The sequence below is a fragment of the Tamandua tetradactyla genome, chromosome 4 (assembly GCF_023851605.1).
Source record: "Tamandua tetradactyla isolate mTamTet1 chromosome 4, mTamTet1.pri, whole genome shotgun sequence".
NCBI classification, from domain to species: Eukaryota; Metazoa; Chordata; class Mammalia; order Pilosa; family Myrmecophagidae; genus Tamandua; species Tamandua tetradactyla.
The window spans coordinates 170,352,621-170,360,530 of record NC_135330.1 but is presented as its reverse complement, the minus strand read 5'-3'; the positions used below and the strand labels follow the sequence as shown (position 1 = coordinate 170,360,530).

Below are 7,910 nucleotides of genomic sequence, written 5' to 3'. Positions count from 1 at the left end.
CACCGCCTACTGGGGACACGGACTATAAAATCTCTCAAAGCAGTGAGACAGATCTATACCTCTATCTGGAGACAGAGAACCAAGCCCACAGGGACCCATGCAGGACATAAGCTGCTGGGAAAGGCAGCATATAAAAGGGCAACCAGAAGGAGTTTCCAAAATGGAGGTTTAGAGAGGAAATGCAGAATTTTTCCCCAAAGCAGCAAGTAGCCAGGCAGAAGCACTCTGAATCAACTGTGTGGCCACCTGGGGGACAGAGAAAAACACTTCAACGTCCAGGTCAGTGAAGGACTAGGAATATGAGAAAACCTGGACAGAGACTTTACTTCCAGCCATGGGTCCTGGTGCCTATCCTCCATCCTTAAGAGAAATAGCAGTGGGTGGCTAGATCCTTGCCTCAGGGACAGCTGCAGACTGGGAGAGCTGGGAGAATCATCTAGAGCAAGTAAATTGGGGGACACAGACCTGCACTGAGCCAGATTTTGACTGGCAAAATGAGGGCACAGGAACCTGCAGTTTCAACCCTGCATGGTCAGATGCTGAATAGCTTCAGGAAGCAAACAATTTCTGAGGACGATTAAGTCACCAAAGGGCAACATCTGCTTGACAGGCTGGAAAGTGCAAGGGAAATGCAGGACTTTTCAGAGCCTCTCCAGACCATATCCCAGGCCCATCGCAGCTGGTTTACACCCCCTACATGGGTTCTCGGCTCTGTTTGGGCTGAGAAATATGGATGATCCAACTGACAAAGCAGTACTCTAATACAAACCCAGGCAACAACTAAATCCTAGAAGAGAGACAGAAATCAATCCTCAGAATAGATGCATCAAGATAATCAGATGACCAAATATCAGCAAAAAATCACTGGCATGCTAAAACTCAAAAAGTAATGGCACAGTCAAAGGAACAAATTAAAAAGTTGGAGAAGACACAGAATCTGGGACAACTAATCAAAGATGTGCAAACAAATCTGAATCAATTCAAAGAAATGAAAGTCTGTATAAAGAGATGAAGGATATTAAGAAGACACTAGAAGAGCATAGAGAAGAATTTGAAAGGTTACATAGAAAAATAGCAGACGTTATGGAAATAAAAGACACCATAGATGAAGTTAAAAATAGACTGGAGACACTTGATAGCAGATTTAAAGAGGCAGAAGAAATAGTCAACGAGCTAGAAGACAGATAAACCAAATTCAAGCAGACAAAAGAACAAATGGAGAAAAAAAATGTGTTCTAGTTTGCAAGCTGCCAGAACATAATATACCAGAAATGGAACAGCTTTTAACAAGGGGAATTTAATGAGTTGCTAGTTTACAGTTCTAAGGCCGAGAAAATGTCCCAATTAAAAACAAGTCTATAGAAATGACCAATCAAAGGCATCCAGGGAAAGATACCTTGGTTCAAGAAGGCCGATGAAGTTCAGGGATTCTCTCTCAAGTGAGAAGGTACATGGCGAACACAGTCAGGGCTTCTCTCTCAGCTGGAAGGACACATGGCGAATACGGTATCATCCGCTAGCTTCCTCTCTTGGCTTCCGGTTTCATGAAGCTCCCCGAGAGGTGTTTTCCTTCTTCATCTCCAAAGGTCACTGGTTGGTGGAACTCTCTGCTTCGTGGTGCTGCAGCATTCTCTGCTCTCTCTGAATCTCTAATTCTCCAAAATATTTCCTCTTTTATAGGACTCCAATAAACCAATCAAGACCCACCCAAACGGGTGGAGACATGTCGTCACCTAATCCAATTTAACAACCACTCTTGACTAAGTCACATCTCCAGGGAGATGATCTCATTACAGTTTCAAACATACAGTATTGAATAGGGATTATTCTACCTTTATGAAATGGGATTTATATTAAAGCATGACTTTTCTTAGGGGGCATACTTCCTTTCAAACCAGCACAAAATGGAAAAATTTGAGCAGGTTCTCAGGGAATTGATAGACAGCACAAAGCACACAAACATACACATCATGGGTGTTCCAGAAGGAGAAGAAAAGGGAAAAGGCCCAGGAAGAATATTCAAAGAAATATGGCTGAAAATTTCCCAACCTTTATAAATGACATAAAAATGCAAATCCAAGTGGCTTAACGTACTTCAAAAAGAGTAGACCTGAATAGATCCTCTCCAAGACATATACTAATCAGACTTTCAAATGCCAAAGAGTAGGAGAAAATTCTGAAAGCAGCAAGAGAAAAGCGATTCACCACATACAAGGGAAACCAAGTAAAACTAGATGCTGATTCTCATCACCATGGAGGCAAGAAGGCAGTGGTACAATATATTTAAGATACTGAAAGAGAAAAATTGCCAGTCAAGTATTCTATCCAGAAAATCTGTCCTTCAAAAATGAGAGATGGAGAGTTTAAAACATTCACAGATAAACAGAAGCTGAGAGTTTATTAATGAAAGACCAGTCCCATGAGAACTACTGAAGGGAGTGCTCTGGCTGAAAAGAAAAGACAGGAAAGAGGTCTAGAGATGGGTACAGAATTGAAGAGTATTAGTAAGGGTAACTTACAGGATGAAAAGCAAGAGAAAAAAATAAATCTGACAAATAAAAACCAAATGATAAGATGGTTGAGTTACAAACTGCCTTTGCAGAAAAAAAGTTCAAATGTTAATTGATCAAACTCCCCAATCAAAAGACACAGAGTAGCAAAATGGATTTTAAAATATGATCCATCTAGGGTGGTGCAACAGTGGCTCAGTTGCAGAATTCTCGCCTGCCATGCTGGAGACCTGGGCAATTCCTAGAGCCTGCCTGTGCCCAAAAAAAAAAGATCCTTCTAAATGCTGTTTACCAGAGACTCCTCTTAGACCCAAAGATACAAATAGGTTGAAAGTGAAAGGATAGAAAAAGATATTCTATGTAATTAGTACCCAAGAAATGGTTGGATTCTACTGACATTTAGGAAAGGAATAGGAATCAGAGGCTGATTAAATTTAATTCTCCTCAAGATTAAATTTTGAGGAGTTGAGGGAGAGGAATGACTTCCAGGTTTCTGAACTAAGCAGCTGAATGAGAAATGATGGCGTTTTCTGATCTAAAAGAATCAGAAAGGAGAGCTGTTTTGGTGAGGGAATATGAGTTCAGTTTTGGACATATTGAGTTTTAGATGGAAATATCCACTAGGCAGGCAGAGAAATGGATCTTGAGGTTAATGGAAACAGGTGGGCTGCAGATATAATATTCATTAACCTTATCATCTACAACTTTCTACATACCCATCAGTTCAGTCTCACTAGACCACCCACATACCCCAAACACACCAGGCACCCCCCCTGCAGCACTTCCTTAACTAGTACAGTTCTACAGTGAATCCTTTCTGCTATTTCCTCCTCCTTCCCCAGTCTTCACTTGTCAAAATTCTACTTGTCCTTCAAGATTCACCTCAGATGTTATCTCTTCTATGAAACTATATGGAATTCCACTAATCAGAATTAATTGTTCCCTGGTTTTTGTTTACACAAAAATTCACATCTGTCTCCCTTACTATAGATTATCTGTTCCTCAAAGAAGCTTGCTATCATTGCCTCTCCTCTTATCACAAAGCCCAAAAGAGAACACAGGAATGGTCATTTTTATTGGAATGACGAGATAAGCCCATGAAAAACAAGGACTGGTTATTAAGTCAGGATGTAGTTAGAAAAAGAATAACCATTCCAGGTATTCCAATACAGAGAGTCAGTTATCAGGTAAAGAAAAATTTGAGATGTCAAAGGGAATAGTGAGGCATCCTAGAAATTACCTATGGCAGAAAGTCATTCTTTAGCTGCAGTGACCAAGCAATATTACTGTAACCCTAGGAACACAGCTCTGTTGGTGGATGCTGGAACTATGAAGGACCTTTCAGAACACAGCTGAAGCTGGAGCCCAGTAGGGGCTAGAACCACAGAAAAGACACAGCTGCTGCTGGAGAGGCCACCCAAGGCAGAGAGAGGAGGAGAAATAAACTGGCTTCTCTCTTTTTCCCTCTCTCCTATCTCCTACCATTCCCTTCTATAGGCTAAACCAAATGTAAGCCAGTTGACATGTGAGCTAAGGAAACACACCTTGCAGGACCTGCTCTCTGTGAGAGGATAAGAACAGAGTAGAGGACAAACAAGGAATGGATCTGAGAGCGAATGACCTGCCCAGCTAGTAACCACATGTTGTCAATTCATTCCACAAGTTTAAGGAGTTTATTATCTGTCAAAGGGAAGAGACAAGAATACGGTTATCTATCTCAAAGGTGCTTTCTATGTAAGCCACTGAACTGGGTTCCTGGATTTCAAAAGGAGACACACCCCATTGTTTTGCATCTTAAATCCCAGAGCAGGCATGTGGAGATGAAATGGACACATGGCAGAGTGAATAAAGGCTCAATTGTGAGGGAAGACGTGTGATGGGTTTTTTAAAGATACCCAGGAGACTCAGATCATGCAGAATACATGAGAGTATTAGAGAGAGAAAGAAAATTGTCATAGGAGTTAAGAGAAGAAAGAAAACATTTCTAGCTGGAGGGCTCAGGACAAAAATCAATGAGAAGTTAAAATTTTGAGGTAGACTACAGTCTAATGGTGGAAAATGAGGTAAAGGAGGAAGCAAAAGTTGAGAGATGAGTAAGAAAAGGCACACTCAGAAAAATGTGCAATTGTTTATTGAAAACTGGGACCTTCAAATTAAGAAAGCAACATTCTCTCTTGTCCCTTCCTTCCAGAAAGAAATATGTTTGCCCACAAGCATACTTTGCTGAGAAAATGGTCCCTGTTCCTGGGATTTGGTCATATATCTGATATGGGGTCACCTTACCTTAACAAAGGTCTCTTTTCCAGATCTATTACCACCTAGTGACTTTTAGATGATCTCGTGGGACAATCCCCAAAGATACGCCGGCACTCCATGAGACAGTGTTCTGAGGCAGAAGGCCAGTGGTGTGCAGGGTGAACCCCTGTTCCTTCAGGAAGGAGACTTAGGGGGAAAGAAGCATGAATTTTGTCCTTCAATATCCAGTGGCACAGCCAACAGGTGTCCTTCTTGGGAATGATGGTTTCTAATCCACTGGAAGCTTTGAAATTTGCACAAGCCTTGTGTATACCCACAGCAAAATTCTCTAAATCTAACAGCCAGAGAAAAACAATGCAACTTTCATGGGTACTATTCTAGTTTCCAAGCTACTAAAATGTGATAGACCAGAAATGGAAGGGCTTTTAAAAAGGAAATTTGTTAACTTGCAAGTTTATATTTCTAAGGCTATAAAAATGTCCAAATTAAGGCATTAACAGAAAGATACCTTAATTCCAAAGAAAGGAGGGCTGATGAAGTTCAGGGTTTCTCTCTCAGCTGGAAAGGAACAAGGCAACATCTGCTAGCTTTCTCTCCTCCTTTCATAAAGCTTCCCCAGGGGCGTTTTCCTTCTACTCCAAAGGTCTCTGGCTGCATGCACTCTGTTGGTTCTGGTGTCTCTAAAGCTTTTTCCAAAATGATTCCTGCTTAAAGGGCTCCAGTAAGCAGCCCCACTTGAATGGATGATGACACATCTCCATGGAACCATCTAATCAAAAGCTACCACCCACAATTGGGTGGGTCATATCTCCATGGAAACAATAAAAAAGATTCTACTCAGCAATACTGAATGAGGATTAAAGAAAATGGCTCTTCTGGGGTATTTAATAGCTTCAAACTGACACAGGTACCTTTAGCCAAAAACCTCATTAAGATGCTTCAAACCCTCACTACTGGAGATTGAAGGATCTTCCAAGATACTGGGGTGCAATGTGTTCCAATTGCAAGTCTTCCTCTTCACCCAGGAAGGAAATCCATGGTGCCGCTTGGGTGGGCTCTTTCCCTGGGCCAAAGAAACATTCACAGTGATACTTCAGTCACTGAGTTCCCCCTGGTCTGTAGGAAGCAGTTTCTGATTTCTAAGCAAAAACAGAGCCACAACTGAAGGATCTGGGGGAGAAATGTAACATTCTAGAGGAAATAATGAGATGTCCAAAAGTATGCTGCTGCCAGTTTGTATTCCTGTTTCAAGATAGTCCTCTTTATTAGTCCATCCTGATGTTTTGTTGTGTTATTCCAGACTTTCACGAGGGACAGCGTTCCTTGACTGACATCTTCCACCGCCTTCGCTATAAACCAATCCCAATTACAGTTGTAGTTGGTTCCCCATTGTAACAGGGGCAGCTCACTCAGAGAGTGAAGCACAACCATTTCAGTCCTCAAGAGCAGTTTCACACTGTACTAATCCCCTGATTCCCGCTGTACTAATGAGCAAACTCCTTACCAAAATTATATATTGTTACTCTATTCCACCTGTCATATTTTGGACTACTTTGTATGCTTAGTCATTGTTCTCTCTTTTAGCCCCCAGGACCTAGCAGTTTCATAAATTCTTTACTGTCCCAAGCTGAGAGGAACATCGAATTCTCTGCTTGCTGATGGACAGCAGGTCAGTCTGGTGTGGCAGGCTGGGATGGGGGGAGCAAAGGGCAGGTTCTCTGCTCTAGTTTCAGGTGGGAGATTACTCAAGCATCATCAAAGCTTGAAAAGTTAGTTGCAAACAGTCGAAAACAAAGGTCAGCAGCTTTTTGTGTGTTTTATTCCACTAATTCTCTTCTGCCCCTGGAGAAGTAGCACTTTGAGATGTTTCAAGACATCCATGAGCAAGCTAACTTCCTGGCCCTTTGTTGTTACTGAATGGACAGTATGAAATCTGCTTTGTAAGTGGTGTGTGTTTTGTCGGCAGCCAGACCGTATATTATTACAGACAGGAAAGTCAGTCAATTTGGTTGCACTGTTTTGGTCTCAACATCAAAGAATGTAAAGAAAGAAACAATGCAACATAACATCTCTTTTTCTTGAGAGAAGAGACTAGAGAAATTTATAGAAGCTCTGTTTATCCTCTGATTTGATTCTTCCCTAAGAGAGATGTTGTCTTTATTATTCAATTGCATGATTGCTCCTTCTTAAGTTTATGATTATGACTGATATATTCCTGTTTGAAGGTTCTTGCAGAAACTCTTACAACCTGTTTTAGTATTCTTGCCAAATGTCATTAGGTATTCAGGAGTTTCATTTGGGCAAAGTGCCCTAAAAACCTCTACAAATTCTGATTTTTCTCTCCAGTTCTCAGGAATGGAGGTACTTTGCCCTGCAAATGCTGTTGGTGGGCTCTGTCAGCATAACTGCATTTTGAATGCAGGTAACACAAAATGGTTTTGGTGTGTATTGAACCTGTAGCCATTTATTCCTTGGAATAATATTTTTATTACTTTCTTCTTACTGAAAAGCTATACTTCTTCCCTTCCCTAAAAAGACAGACAGCTGAAATTTTATTAGGCATGGAACTTAAAAAGTGTATTTGTATATATTTTCTAGAGGCTAAAGAATGCTCACTCCAGGCATACTATTTCAGAAACAACTAAAATATGAATAGGAATACATGAAATGCTAAAGGAAGAATTCAGAGCTTCAAGCCAAGGCATGATAAAGCAAAGAAGAAGTTGAAAAAGCAATTAGAAAACTTAACACTGTGAAATTTCTGTCAGCTCACAGTTCTATGTGAAAAAAGCCACACTAATAGTTGTATGCTATGTTGGAAAGGAGGACAAGGTAAAATTCAGCAAAAAGAAAGGAAACATACCCATTTTGCTTTTTGTTTTGTGTTGTTTTAATGAATTGGAAAGTCAAACCTAGAAAGGGCCACAGGTGTGAAGAGAAGTGTGTTCAAGATAAGAATTTTAAGAAGGTGAAAGGAACTTCAAACACAGAACAGGACTTTAAAAGAACCAAATAGTAAATATTTCATTGGCCAGATAAAACTGCGGGCCACAATTTTTAGAGGAGATTGCTACATAGAATTAATTTGAGATCTGTTTTTAGTTTGGAGTTGTTTGTGGTGACAGGTAGGGTTTGTGGCTGATA

General features: G+C 40.7%; 1 long non-coding RNA gene across 1 annotated transcript; it reads left to right on the top strand.

Moving 5' to 3' along the window:
• Positions 1 to 5,606: 5,606 nt before the first annotated feature.
• LOC143679519 (uncharacterized) lies at positions 5,607 to 7,188 on the top strand. The gene is made up of 3 exons (XR_013173812.1): positions 5,607 to 5,673; positions 6,351 to 6,435; positions 7,113 to 7,188. It is a non-coding gene; the product is annotated as an uncharacterized LOC143679519 (long non-coding RNA).
• The last annotated feature ends 722 nt before the right edge of the window (positions 7,189 to 7,910 follow it).